Below are 15,730 nucleotides of genomic sequence, written 5' to 3'. Positions count from 1 at the left end.
AACTCAAAGCTTCACTTCACTTATTCGGCTTAAACTGCTAAACGACCCATAGAAGTGCAACTACGTATGATATTGCTTCTTTAATAGCTTTTGAAAACGTCTTTATCCAGATATCATTTCCAGAATAGAATTTTTTAATGAATTACTATCAAATTTAAAACGATTATAAGAGCATATCAAAACCTTACTAAATCAGTTAACTCTAAATTTACTCTGGATAAATTTATGCATAGCTTTGGTTTGCTGTGTTATAACATAGATTATAACAACTGAAAGTAACCTTTATGTGGCAGAAAAACTTTACAGACTAAATGTATGTATAAACTTTCTAGAGAAAAACAATGGCAAACGCTTAGCGCCTGATTACCCTAGTCCTGTACAAGACGATAAGTAGTGAATTGTAGTTATTTGTTTTTCCATAAATTGATTAAACAGTTAGTATATTTATACTAATATTTTATATATACATAATATTCTGGATTACCTACTTTGGCCAAAAAAGCGTTCACTACCACAATCATAGTTACTTTGTCTCTTTGTCCCGATGGAGATAATACGTAATGTGTATATGTACACAAAAATGTGAAACCTACTGCGTTCTGAAATGTCTACTTTTGGATGTTAAATTTCACTTGCAGTCTAATTTACGAGTATATCCCGTGGCTTATTTAAGTTTGCCTTATTATCCAGATTAATAAAACATACACATGCACGTCTTGAAATCTACTTAGGACAAAAAGCATCTACTTGCGTATGCTTATATTTTCGCAAATTTAAATTCAATCAAATGTTTTTTGCATCTTCAATGAACTTCAGAAGGATTTAACAGCTTATTAGTTATTTAACTTCCATGTGAAACAAATATTATTTTACAAAAATAATATATTACTCCAAAGGATTTTAAATCTTTTCTTTTATTCGAAACTTCAGCGAATTTGAAAAAAAGGAATTATCCATATTGGTCCAGCAGTTTTCGAAATTAACACTTACCGAAACAGTAAAGTGTATATTGTATATTGTTATGTATAATGTATATTGTTTGTGATTGCCGGCCATCAAAAAACTGTGTAGGATGGTCCGAGTATATTCCTATCATTATAAGATGCATGAAGTGTAATAATGCAGAAGGAATAAAGATATTTTCATTTTCATTTTAGTTAGCCACATATTTATGTTTTTTATGAAAATCGTATGTTTCAAAAGTAAGCCTCTATTACACATACGTGTATCATAGTGGTTTCATCCACTCGTTAACCACCAACCTGCTCATGTAGGTATACAATTAAAAGTATTTTGCATGATTAATTTCTTAAACATCTGAAATAATAATGTATCTCAATAAAAAAAATATATTTAAGTGTATCTTTGTGATCCGTTTAATCTTATAGCCTGCCTGGAAAAGGCTACAGTCACCTTTCCACTGCAATCTAACCTTCCGAACTCTTGTGATTTCTAGAAGTAAGTAGAGACGAACTGGAACACGCCCGCACGCGCACATACACGGACACAATTGTTACGAGACAAACAAACACCATCGTTATGATCCCTAAGTTACGATACGCTATGCCATCATTACAAGAAACATTATTCATCACACACTTCTCCTTCCTGTACTCACCACATATTACTCCTTCCTGTACTCACCACATAATACTCTTACCTGTACTCACCAAATATTACTCCTTCCTGTACTCACCACATAATTACTCTTACCTGTACTCACCAAATATTACTTCCTTCCTGTACACACCACATAATACTCTTACCCTTACTCACCAAATATTACTCCTTCCTGTACACACCACATATTACTCCTTCCTGTACTCACCACATATTACTCTTACCTGTACTAACTCACCAAATATTACTCCTTCCTGTACTCACCACATAATACTTTTACCTGTACTCACCAAATATTACTCCTTCCTGTACTCACCACATAATACTCTTACCTGTACTCACCAAATATTACTCCTTCCTGTACTCACCACATAATACTCTTACCTGTAACTCACCAAATATTACTCCTTCCTGTACTCACCAAATATTACTCTTACCTGTACTCAACCGAATATTACTCCTTCCTGTAATACACCACATATTACTCCTTCCTGTACTCACCACATAATTACTCTTTCCTGTACTAACAGTTTGGAAATAGAATGGGTACTATAAGAAACATATACTATAAGGCGACAATGTTCTTATAATATTATAAATATAGTTATAAACTAAAACCAACTCAAATAATTAATAATTTTTAAAAAAGTAATCATAATTAGTACAGTAAGATTGCTTACTGTTATCAAGCAGAAATGCACTGTAATAATTACTAATACCGTGCCATTCTGAAACAACCATTGAGGTCAAATTGATTATACTTTTAAATAGAATACATTACCTAATGTAATGTGTAGTGAGTGTATTAGTGTAAGTGGGGCAGCCTCCTGCCACATTGACCGCGTCACCCTGTAACAATCAGAAACACATTTATTGTTTAATACACGATTGCAAATTAAATATCTTATGAACGTTAAAAGCATTTATTTTTCTAAAAAAATAATGTGTTTAAGTACGTGTATGTGTTATATAACAAGTAGATATTGAAACAAACGTGTCAGTAAACATAAATTCATAAAAAATGCGTAAGCTTAAGTCAAATATGATAAGAAAAAATATAGTATACCTGAGCGTGTTGGTGTACTGAATGTTTATTTGTTGTTGTCATATTTAGTTCTACACGCACGCACACTTTCACACTTTCATTCAATCAACATCGTTCATACTTGGCGTGTTTCGCAACACACGTGGGGAAGTGTTAAATGATCATGTCACAGAGGGGACGTCAAGCCAATGGGGGGGGTGGGGGGGGGGGGGGGTGGGGGGGGGGGGGGGTGGGGGGGGGGGGGGGTGGGGGGGGGGGGGGGTGGGGGGGGGGGGGGGTGGGGGGGGGGAAACTACTGCTACGCAGCACGGCATGGGTGCTTCTTGCAATGTCCTTGTTCTTGTATATAATGTAAACCAAATTATGAAATAACATATATTAAGTAAATATCAGAAGATATAAAATAATTTCTCAACTACCGACTAACTGTGTTGCAGGATTACCAATGTGGACTTTGGGAAAACATTTAAAAATAAAAATAAATTAATTTAAAGATTTAATCATATTTATTTGCAATATCTGTAACTCCAAATCATTTTTATGTCTAACGAGTATAGTATTTTAAAGCATAACAAAATGCTCCTAAGACATGGCAGAGCATTCAATTCTGCACCTGATGAAACGACGAGAATACTTCTATATCTAGATTACACTAAAAGTTGTAGTCTACGAGTCTCTGATGTGGAAGCAATGTAAAAATATAGTTTTATACTTCTACGTCACCGAATTTGTCTCATCTCTTTAGACGGTCTTGGACTTTAGATTCCAGGAGGTTCTTATTGACGATTGTCCGCAGGATGGAGATGGGGCATCGGAGCTCCAATACAAACGCGTTGTGCGACCAAAAAATATTCATGAACTGAAAATGCATCTAGCGCTGGAATCCTGGGATTTCCTAGACGATTATAATTGCCTAGATGACATGTTTAATGGATTCAACAATAGGTTCATCTTTTATCTGAATTTGGCATGTCCTTTAAAAACCAGTAGAGTAAAAAAATTGCCAAACAGAATACGTGGATTACTCGCGGTATTTTAACTTCCAGGAAAAAAATAAAATTTTATCATTCAATTTTTATAACAACAAAAAATGAGGAATTTAAAATCTTTTTTAGAAATTATAAAAGAATTTACAAAAAAGTTATAAGAGCGGCTAAAGCCTACGAAATTGATAAAAAATTAAGGAACTGTGACAATTTTTCAAAAACGGCTTGGAAAATTATTAATGAAACCGCCAAACTAAAGTCCACAAAAAGTTTAAAAATGTTCGGAAATTGTTAATGAAGATAAAATCTTTACACAGCCGGAACATATAGCGAATGAGTTTAGTGCCTATTTCTCTTCGGTGTCTTCTGCTTCGTTTTGTGGGAGGTCCGGCTGCGGTACGGGTCGAAATCCGGAACCGCTGACATCCATGGTCGTTGCCCCTGTTGACGAGGATGAGGTGGCCCGCATCATACAGAGATTGAAATCAAAAAAGTCGACCGACATAAATGGTGTCTCAGTGTGGTTGCTCAAGTTATGCTTTCAGCATATATTGACACCAATAACCAAATTAATAAACTTTTCTTTCATTCAAGGCTCTTTCCCTTCAATTTTTAAAGACTGCTAAATTAACACCGATCTTTAAGAAAGGTGATTCCAGGCAAATGAGCAACTACCGGCCGATTTCAATCCTGCCGGTATTCAGTAAAGTCTTTGAGGCTGCCTTCCTGATTCGGCTAAATGCATTTCTAGAGCGTTTTTGAGATTTTGAGTCCAAATCAGTTTGGATTCAGGAAAAACAAATCCACAATCGATGCAATTTCAAACCTTCTGGATAATGTTGTCGATGGGTTGGAGAGGCGAGAACATGTGCTCAGCGTATTTCTCGACCTTTCCAAAGCGTTTTGACTGCGTGCATCATGAGACACTGATGAACCAGTTAGAGCTTTGTGGCATTCGGGGTCTCCCTCATAAATGGATCTCGTCTTATCTCAGGGACAGATACCAGTGTGTGCAGATCTCGGGTGTCATGTCGAGGAGAAATAAACTGGTTCATGGAGTCCCACAGGGATCTATTCTTGGGCCGGTTCTTTTTCTTCTATATGTAAATCGAATAAATTAATCGATCCAAAATGGAAAGATAATTCAATATGCCGATGATACGACTCTCTGCATAAAATCAACTTCGAAAGAAAATCTTGAAATTGAATCCTTCATTGCTGTCAATTGCTGCATTCAAAATTTTTCTGAGATCAACTTAAGAACAAACAGTACAAAATCTAATGTCATCAACTTTTGTCTCCGACAAAATGAAGATGTATGCCACCCGGCAGTTTTTGTAGAGAATGAGCTCTTGGAGAATACTGACTCTACCAAGTTCCTAGGGATGTACCTCGACAAAGGTCTAACCTGGAACAATCATGTGGACTATATCTGTGCTCGTGTTACTTCAGGTATCTACGCCCTGCGTAACCTTGCCAACTATTGTTCACAAAAAGTCTTAAGAATGGCTTATTTTGGCCTGGTTTATCCATACCTGACATATGGTTTAAGACTTTGGGGCAGCTGTGCCAAATACAATCTAGTAAGAGTATTCAGACTACAAAAAAAAGCTGTCAGAATAATTTTCCAATTAAACATCAGAGAGTCGTGCAGGGAATGCTTTCAGGGAGCTCGGATTGCTGACTCTGCCCTGCCTCTATATATTGGAGGTTGCCCTGTATTGTCGATCGAAATGTGTTCTTATTCGGGGTAGTGACATTCACTCTTACGAAACTAGAGGCAGGGAGAGTTACCGTGCAGAACAGCATAGGACGGTGGCTTTCGAACGCTTGCCGTCACAGGCTGGAATCAAAATTCTAAATCGGCTCCCTTGAGGGTCTTATACAATCGGATAATTTAAACCAGTTTAAAGCTCTTCTGAAGCGCCTACTGGTGTCGAATGCGTTTTATTCTGTCGAAGAGTTCATGGCTGGCTGCTGGGAGAATTAGAATAAAAATTTACAGAATAAAAATTTACATAAACATTAATTAGTAGAGCCCCGAGTCTCATGTTGAATGAATGTTGGCGTGAAAGGACAAGAGATGTATGTTTGAATGAGTATTGTAAGTATGAATGTGTATAGTAGGGTTTTTTACAAATACTTAAACCTGACTTTTGCAATGCAATGTATTATTGCCAAAATGCAATAAAAGAATTATTATTATTATTATTATTATTATTATTATTCCAGGATATAAAGCTGTAATAGCTTCAGATTTCAGACACTGCACTAAATTGTACTATGAAATGGTGCTGAACTCTCATTAACGAATCAAAGTGAACTACTTTAATTTCATAAATGTAAAACTTATAATGGTGCCTACACAAAAGATAGTAATCCATGAAGAAAAGTAATAAACTTCATAAAATCTTTTTAGTTATAAAAGTCACAGGTATATGACAATATGATACAGATATGTGAGAAAAACCACAAATAACTCAGTTTCTGAATTAATTTTGTTGCAATCATAAGCTCATAAGCTGCACTGTATAATCAGACTTTATTGAGGTTATCTATATGCATGATAGAGTCAACCATCTATAGCCATATCGCTACCTAATTAGCAAACCTCATAACTCCAAAAACCTAACTTTTCGGGAGCTCTAAAAAAACATGTTTAAAATTAAGTTTATGCTTAACCAAATATTTTGTTTGAAACTATTTATGTTCTAATATTACTTATTAAATTGTAGAAAAAATATAAAGCTATATTGTAACAGAATAATTATTTTTATTGGAGTTAGAGTTTTTCCTCAAATTATGTGTTGGAGATACGAGTTTTTCTCTAAAAAATAGTTAAGATCTAATCGATGTGGTAATAAGAAACTGTGTTTGCTTTTGTAAATGATATTTTATTTACATATTTTAAAAGTAAGAAATATATTCCAAAAACTGACATTTTTATAACTTTAGCTTAACAATAAAACATTGAACTAGCTGTAGAATGTTTTATTTGTTCATAATAAAATAAACATGAAAATATCTTTTAGTAATTATAAAGGATACTGTTGGAATACTGTTGCTAAAAAGGGATGGCTCTTATTTTATTTTTTAAAGCTAAATATCTTAATAATAGGCCTACTGCTACAATACAAGTTATAAAAAACCTATCGATCCAGTCTTTACTTAAAGGGTATGTTATCATAAAAACTCATGGTAGTCTCTTTCAAGAATTGATTTGAGATCTTGGAGGTGATCATATTTCCTTTGTTTTTATCGATATTCTTTTCCTTGTGCAGGCTTGGAAAATTTTCAACTGACATAGCTTCAATTTTCTTGTTTTTTTCGCTGGGGCAGAGGTTGCCAATCTTTCTGAAAAATTCAATTTGAATTTTATGTTCCATCAGGGACATACTGTAAGCCACGAATGTCATTAACACATGGGTCACCAACACCTTTGGCCCGGTCTGATGCTTTTGAAAAATAAATGATTTTCAAAGTTCTTGAAATATTTATGGTCTAGATACTCAAACTTTGTACTCCGATGGATCTTTTCCTGGCTTGCCTACAAACATTTATGTAATCTGCTGGTACATTTATTTTCACGTTTTTTAACTTTCCGCTCAATAATAGAGTGCATAGAATCTGCCTCCATCTGGGTATGACCCACTTCAAGATATTTTTGTTCCACAATAACATTATTTGTGCACGAAAAGTGCAACAAAGCATTTGATAGATTTGTGCATCTGTTCTGGTAGGAACACCCCATCACTGTACACAGAATCAGTTTAGTCTTTCCTTCTGGTAAAGGAAGTTGCGAACACAAAAACTTGTAAACTACTGTAGCAAACTCATTGGAAGTCAGGGCCACCCTCAGTTTCGTTCCAAAGGAAACAAAAGCCTTCATGCGTGCCTAAGTTGTAGATTGCAAAATTGTGTACGGAAAGTTTCATCTTATAATACAGCGCCGATGCATTAGATCTAGGAGACAACAACAAGGCCTGTAAATCCATAGTGAATGTTATGTAGTTTGTGTTTGCTTTGTCTGCTTCTTTCCTCAAGTCTAGCTAAATCTTTTTTCGCAACATGTGCTTCATAGTCTTCCCTACTCAAATTTCCAGATTTAAATGACTCACACTTGTCGCAGGCATCTTTCTTTTGGCTGAAACAAAGCTAAGTTATGATCATGAAACAAACTGGTGGAACTTACACTGAGACAGAGATGGGACATTTTTCTGAGAACACCAGTCCATTTTTATAAAATAAGTAAAGCTGTCTTTCAGATTTCCCAGTTCGGTTCTAAATACATTTTACTCGTCCTTTTCCTACAATAATGGGACTCGACTTTAGGTAAACTACGAAAGAACTCCTCCAACCCCCTCAATTTGAACAGACTTTCTTAGTTTCTTAGGTTTTGGGCTCTATAAATGTCTCATCTATATTTTGACCAATGTCATCCACAGTTTCTTTATTTAAGTCACGATTATCTTCAGCTTGCCAATGAAACGCCATCCATTCTCCAATCGACAGTGTATTTTTGAAACATTGTTTTGCAAACTCTTACAAAATTATTCTCAAAATTTTTCAAGTAATACTTGCAAGAATAAGTCCTCCGGCTTTTTGCATTATCTTTTCGTCCCCTGGCCCTAGCTGTTTCAGATTTTTCTGTCAAAAAATTTACAAATAATTTTTTTTTTCCCTGCCAATCAAGTTTTCCAAAACTGTTCAAAAATTTTTGCACTCTCTCATTTTCAGTTAATGACGAACACTTCAGCAAACTATTCTCTTTTCTTTTACATTTACACCGTACTTTTTATTACCCGGGCATTTTTTTTTTAATATTATACACATACTTTTCCGTCATCATTCTTTTTCTTTCCACAGTATTCTTGCCCACTCTTCCTTGCCTCTTTCCATTCATTACTCTTCCATGTAGTGGTTGTTACTTGATGTAGTTTTTTTCGTTTACGGGTAGTTGTCACATTATTCATGTTGTCAATATGAAGATCAGCGAGCACATTGTCAACAGCTTCAGGTGAATCTTCTTGATCCGAAATGCTCAACTCTTCAGGGAGGTCTTCTTGCTCAGGAACGACATCAGGGTTCATAACTTGGCTTAAGTTACCTTCAGGAACTTCTTCTTGTTCAAGAAACGTTGTAAAGGTTTCCATCTAGGATAAAGTTGTTTTCAGTGAGGTTTTCTTGCTCAGGAACGACATCAGGGTTCATAACTTGGCTTAAGTTACTTCAGGAACTTCTTCTTGTTCAAGAACGTTGTTAAGGTTTCCATCTAAGGATTAAGTTGTTTTCAGTGAGGTTTTCTTGCTCAGGACAAAATATATTTTCAGCAAAAGGTCACGTCATTTATAGTTAGATATTCGTCGTTCTCAAGAAAAAATATCAACATTTTCAGTTAAACTTAAGTTCTCTACAAGTATGCCTTCTTCTTGAGGAACAATCAATAGAACCAGTTTCAGGTACTCTACAATCAATTTGTTGATAAGGAGTTTTGTCACTATTTACTTTTGCAGAGGAATCAGTAGTATTTTCATCGACTTTGGATAGAGAAACCGTCGACATTGACGACGAAGGTCTCTGGTTGATTGTCATTAGTGTTACGTAAAGCCAACTCCATAATTCTTTGCACCCTTGACATTCTGAAAAAATAACAACATGGTTTTTTTTTTTACATTTGTTGTTAAAAACATGTGTTGTGTCGTATCTCCAAACAACATTTTTCACTGTAGCGGCTGTTTTTTATTACCGAGTAGCCCATAGGCCTACGCTTTATTAGAACGGTTCGGAAAATACTTAAACACGATGTCTAATAAATGCTCTTAAGGAAAAATTTAGTTCTTTTTATAAGTAAGTAGGCATTATTGGGATTACAAGCAAAAGCAAGATTTTAAAATCATGTTGATAGTTGTAACTTACTTACAGCTATCAAAACTCTTAACTCCAAAATGATCGAGCATAACCTCAAAATCTAAAAGCATGCAAACCTCTTAACTCCATACTTATAATAATAGATAATTTTTAGGCTTTTATAAAATAAACGTTACACTTAAAACTATTCTAAAAATATACATTAGCACTTACTTTTTAAATTTTTAAAGTCGTTTGTACGGGAAAGAAGGAAATTATCACTAAACAGTTACAATATCAACAACACTTCACAAGCATGATGTCTTCATCTGTATAACAACAGTACTGCAGCTTGGAGTTACCAGGTTTTGCCAACTACAAAAATGAAGTAATGGAGTTAAGAGGTTTGCTTTATATTAAATATAAAATCAACGGAATATTTTGGAGTTACGAGCTTTGCACAGTTAGAAGGAGGATTTTTTCTTGAAAACGGTGGGTACCAATATCTCAATTTGACCAAAAATGGAGTTACGAGGTTTGCTAATTAGGGTAACGATATGTGTTACTACTTCAAAATTTCGTATTCTCTATTGAAATTGTTTACATATTTATAATTTATATTGCGCATTTATCCTGGTCGTCATGGTTACATTTAAAACCAATAAAAAAAATATGATTGTTGAAAACCTTGAATGATAGGGGCTAACGCTCAGATAACGGCGAAATCTCACTCCTCCAACAAAACCACTCTTAAGAAAAGCAATATATGCCCGAAAATAAAATGAAACATGATGATTTTTCTTTACCCTCATTTTAAATATATTAAAATTGTGTTGACTGTTGTTTCACAATAGCTTCTATTTTTAAGTTCCCTGTTGTTTCCATTGGTAAATTAAACAAGGTGATTGTGACCTATAAAATCCGTTCAGTGTTTTACAGTTACATACACTTTTTATAAAATTTTTAACTGCCATGAAATATATTTGCGAGATGAGGATTATAAAGCCGGTGGTTATCCATGTAATATGTAACTGTATCCCTGGACTAAACCAGTGTTACACGGGCTGCGCGGTGGGGTGTCGTGTAACAGTGTGACGTCATGACGTGGAATGCACGGTCGGACGCGCTTCGTACAATAAAAATCCTCGCTTTGATTCCCCCACGTTCCATCCTCGTTATGTTCGGTTTTATGATATTTATTTTATAACATAATAATATTATCAAATTCCACATTTTTAGAAGAATATGCGGTTCTCTTATCATTTCATAAACACGCGTAATCATCGTTGATTTCCTTAAACTTCATTGATAATCTCGATTCGTCGTAAGCTGCTTTTATATTCGATATATTTAATAATTAAATTAATCTATATGTACATAATGCTAAAGATTCACAGTTAGCACATAAGTAAGATAAAGAGTGTGTACAGTATAAATAGTCCGTGGTAGTATTGTAGATTGAAGGTAACGGATCTCTATTATAACAAACATATATAATAATAATTCGTAAGGACTACGAAGCTTTATTTATTATAAATTTTAAATAACTTAAAACGCGTTTTTAATTCAACGCTCATTTTTAAGGAACGGCTAAATTATATTTTTCTGTACAGTGTATATGTTTTATACAAAATAACATACCATGTCATGATTGTTACATTTCAGAATTTAATGAGACACTTCTCAGGGATTGTCTTTTTATTTAACCTGCGATAAAATTCTCATGCAATCGAGGTTTCCATATTGTTAGTACAGATTGTATGCAGAATATCATAAATAGGCATAAGAAACTGATACATAAATTGATCTTTGTGTTTCGCTTACGTACGCTTGAAGTTTATATAGGAAAGACAGAAACAATTGAGGTATTAAATTAGGTTATTCTGAATATTTAGCTTCTATTAACGAGAAGTTATTCATTAATTCAAAGAAACGGAATTTCTTTAACTTGGATAAACTGGAAAATATCATTCAGCATCTCTGCAGACTATGATAATTTGAATAAATCTAGCGTATTTGTATTCAATATACTGCAATTTATATCTCTATACTGCCCGGTGGGTCTAGTAAATATATTGTATTCGAATGTTTACAAGAGATCTCCATATTTGTCTCTCTCACTTTCTGATATCTTAGTATATGAGTTCCTATGGATTTAGGTCCATCCCTGAAGGTTTTTTAATTTTAGATTCAGTATCACAAAACTTGTAACTTTCCTAACAGTGAGGAATAAAAAAAATATTACTTTTGAAAACCTCTGTTGCGCCATTTTATTAGTAAATGCTCTTCTGTCTTATATGTTTTACGGTTTAATCCGTGTCAGAAAATTAACACTACAATCATAATCTAGAAATATTTGAGCTTCACTAAGATGGTGGACTAACTGACAGAGCGAGTAATGCATATCTGCTTACAAATATATTTGGACCAGATTGAAGCTATACATTATTGGCTACAACTCCACTGATCAGTGACCAGTATGACTATTTAGACACAGGCTGCCAACTTTACCCTACTATATAACGGAATTCAACGCAAAAGTACTTGAACAACAACGTACTGTAAATATTGAGTATTGCTTCGTGCCACTTTCCGAAATGTGGCGCTGACCTTAGCGGACAGTGAAATGGAGATTCACATTGATTTAACTTTTCCCATCAAAGCTATGTTATGTGTAGAACTACGCACCGTTATACAGAGATAATAAGGAAAACTTTGAAATAATCGATAAAGGAAATACTCGTATATCCTACAAATGAAACAATATAATCTAACTGTTGGCATATATTTGTAACATATCATAGATTGCATAATCTTTCACGGAGCAGCTATGGTAGGAAGGGCTGATTCGAGGTGAATGTTAAATTTAACGAATGTTTTTTCATCACTCCCACAAGCAATAAAATATTTCAACAAAAATTGTATATTATATATATATTGTAAATAACACTGGTCTTAGTAAGATTATAACTATGTCTATTATATATAGTAATTATTATTTGTGCTTAAATGTTAAAAGTACATTTTTACTATAAATTTTCATTGTTTTATCTGGAAATTTTCTTAGTCTGTGCTGAACAGCTATTTTAGAAAAGGTTCAAAAAAAGAAGCGTTCTTCCTATCAATATTCTCTCAACACTACACATATAAAACTATTGAAAATAGTGGTTAAAATAATTAACGATACAGTTATACTGTTATAAAGCAATGTTTACACAGAAAAGTTGATTACCTTTACCAGAGTCTATTAATAATAGTGTCTGCTGTAATGCGTTAGATACCAAGTTGGTGGTTTTTACATTTTTAGAGAAAAGTGCGGCGTAGCTTGAAAGGATTGTTCCAAATAAGAGTAGGCATATTGGTTAACCAGGCACCCTTAAACTTTAGTGCAATCGTTAAAGTAGTGTTTACGTAACGGAATAACAAATTCGAATTCATAGATAGGTACCATTACATTTTTATATAATTATAGAGATGTGGTTTTTATCTAAAACGGAAATGCATATAAATGGTTTGCGAACTTCAACGTACATCCATTCAATGTTGGAAATATTTTATGTGGATAATTTTTGGATAGTAAAGTGAAAGGAAGCAGTTAAAATATATTATTAGCAAATGACGTATGTTATTATTGTGTTATGTCTGAAACACTTTAATGTTAGATTGTAAATCCTAATTAAAAAGTGAGATAGTTTTCAACACAGTACAATATAATCTCGTATATTAAGTATGATAAATAATACAATTCATTTGCATTTAGGATGTAGCAATAAAGCATACAGGTAAATCTGTAATTAAATGTTTTTATTCACCATCACAACGGTAGATACATTAACAATGACTATGCTGTATATTTTAAGGTAAATTTACTAACTAAGGTTAGTCAATAATAATTAGAATGAATAAAAGAAACTGTGGTTAAAATCTCCTTGACAGAATATCTTTAACGAACAATTAACGTTAAATACTCTCATCTCGGTAACTGAAAACACTTTACAAACAAAGATTTAATTGCTCAACCTTTCCTCAGCAAACCGCCTGAATAAAACTTCACTTTATTTAACGAAGTTTTCTGTACATAAGTGCTTTGTCTAGTCAATAAATGTTGTTTAAGAAATAGAATGTATTACAAGCATAATACATTTTTACACTATTCCAAATATTACGTACTATGACAAATTTAATTGAAGACTCACTTTTCTTCACAGTAGAAAAAGTGTAGATATTGTGGCTGTTATCTCTAATTATCGTAATAAAGATAGGTTAAGAGTTTTAGAGATTACGTTCAACATAGTTTTCACTATGGCTATGTTTTATTCACTTAACCGTCCTCATTGAGGTTGCATGCAAAATTTTGTCTATAGCTCATGACTCTGATAGTCAGGTGTAAGTGTCACAGTAACAATATTATTGTACTCCGTTTGTTTATACATTTATTTATTATATAATTTTCTCGGTGCAATTATCATTACACAAAGGGCCATGTAATAATTGATTGTTAACTCTCAGCCTAACCCAGTGGATTAAGATGCGGCATTATCGAAATCAATGTTGACATTGCAGAAATTATTTTTTATACAAATTTAAAGTTAATAGATCGGTTCATTCTCAAAATATGATGCGGATAGACAACCAGACAGAGACACATAATGAAATCCTTCCATCCTCACGAGTTATGGGCTTCGCTAATGCTCAGCCAATTAAAGGGACATTTTTAACTATAAAGCATAGTACCATGAGAAAAATATTTTATTATTTGAATAGCTCCTTATTCTTTCTACTACGGTGAAACTGTCAATTCCATGGCTATGGTTTCCCAACTTGTCCGTGGTATCGCTGAAATTTAGATTATGTAATAAGTTTGTATTGTTCACCATTTGGTATATATTACAATGTATATGAGCTTATGCAATATAACGTGAACTTGTAAACACGATAACTGCCTTAGTGTTAAAATTATTCCAGAATAAATTTAGTGAAAGGCTGTACTTGCTTATTACTTGGATGAATTCGTTAGCTATCATTAAGCAATAGAAATTTTCAAGTTAGTAGCCATTTAAATTCTTGATTGATGAAATGGTTATACCTAAGGTATCTCGCATTTTAGGATAAAAAAAGGAAAGGATTTTGGAATTCACAGGTCTCTTAAGATTATAATAGTTACAACATGTTTTTATATCTAATAAGAGGTCCAGATAATGAGCAAACACAGTTCTAAGTAGGATAAAACATTTCTGGAGTAGCTGTGATCACAATAACTAATTAAAGTTTAATGAATTCAGACTAAACTTGTTACAGATGCAATATTTAAATAAATTTTGAACGTTGAGTTCAGCTCCAGTTCACCTTCATTTTTATTGCAGCATCTAATATACTACGCTGGCTCAGATGTGACAAAAATTTGTATACAGTTTGAATAATGAATTCAGCTCCAATTCACCTTCCTTTTTATTGCAGCATCTAATGTACTACGCTGGCTCAGATGTGACACAAATTTGTATACAGTTTGAATAATGAATTCAGCTCCAATTCACCTTCCTTTTTATTGCAGCATCTAATGTACTACGCTGGCTCAGATGTGACACAAATTTGTATACAGTTTGAATAATGATTTCAGCTCCAATTCACCTTCTTTTTTATTGCAGCATCTAATGTCTCACGTTGTTTCAGACTTAGCAGAAATTTGTATGAAGTTTGGACTATAAAACTGAACCGTTATAAGTGAATATGTTTATAGATATAATTTCGGAATAATTGTGAATAATTCTAAACCACGTAAAACAAAGAAATTTTTTTTATTGTAAGGTTTCAAGATTATGGAGCAAAAAATGTTGAAGGATTACATTAACATGCCGATATTGAGAGTTTTAAATCATCCAAGCTAATAATCCATATTCAGTTTTACATTTGGAGATGTCGACCTCGTGTTAAATCCTTTTTTCCGACTGAGCCAGAAGGGATATCCGTATGTTGATTTTACTTACATATTAATTAGTATCGATTATTGAAATTTTTATCATGGCTATGCGACTTATTCCGAATCTATCACTTAATTCTCTTCTGGTCACCTTAAAGAGAACTGAGTAGAGCAAATATATAATTTAGGAGCATACATTGCGAATATTTTATGAAGCAACAAAAATGGATTAATTTACACAGTAACATGTAGAAATTATGCATTTCCTTGACGAATGATGGACTTATTTATTAACACTAATTAAACAAGCTAATT

Source organism: Homalodisca vitripennis, chromosome 6, assembly GCF_021130785.1.
Source record: "Homalodisca vitripennis isolate AUS2020 chromosome 6, UT_GWSS_2.1, whole genome shotgun sequence".
Lineage (NCBI taxonomy): Eukaryota > Metazoa > Arthropoda > Insecta > Hemiptera > Cicadellidae > Homalodisca > Homalodisca vitripennis.
The sequence above is the reverse complement of the archived record's forward strand: the minus strand, read 5'-3'. Positions refer to the sequence as shown.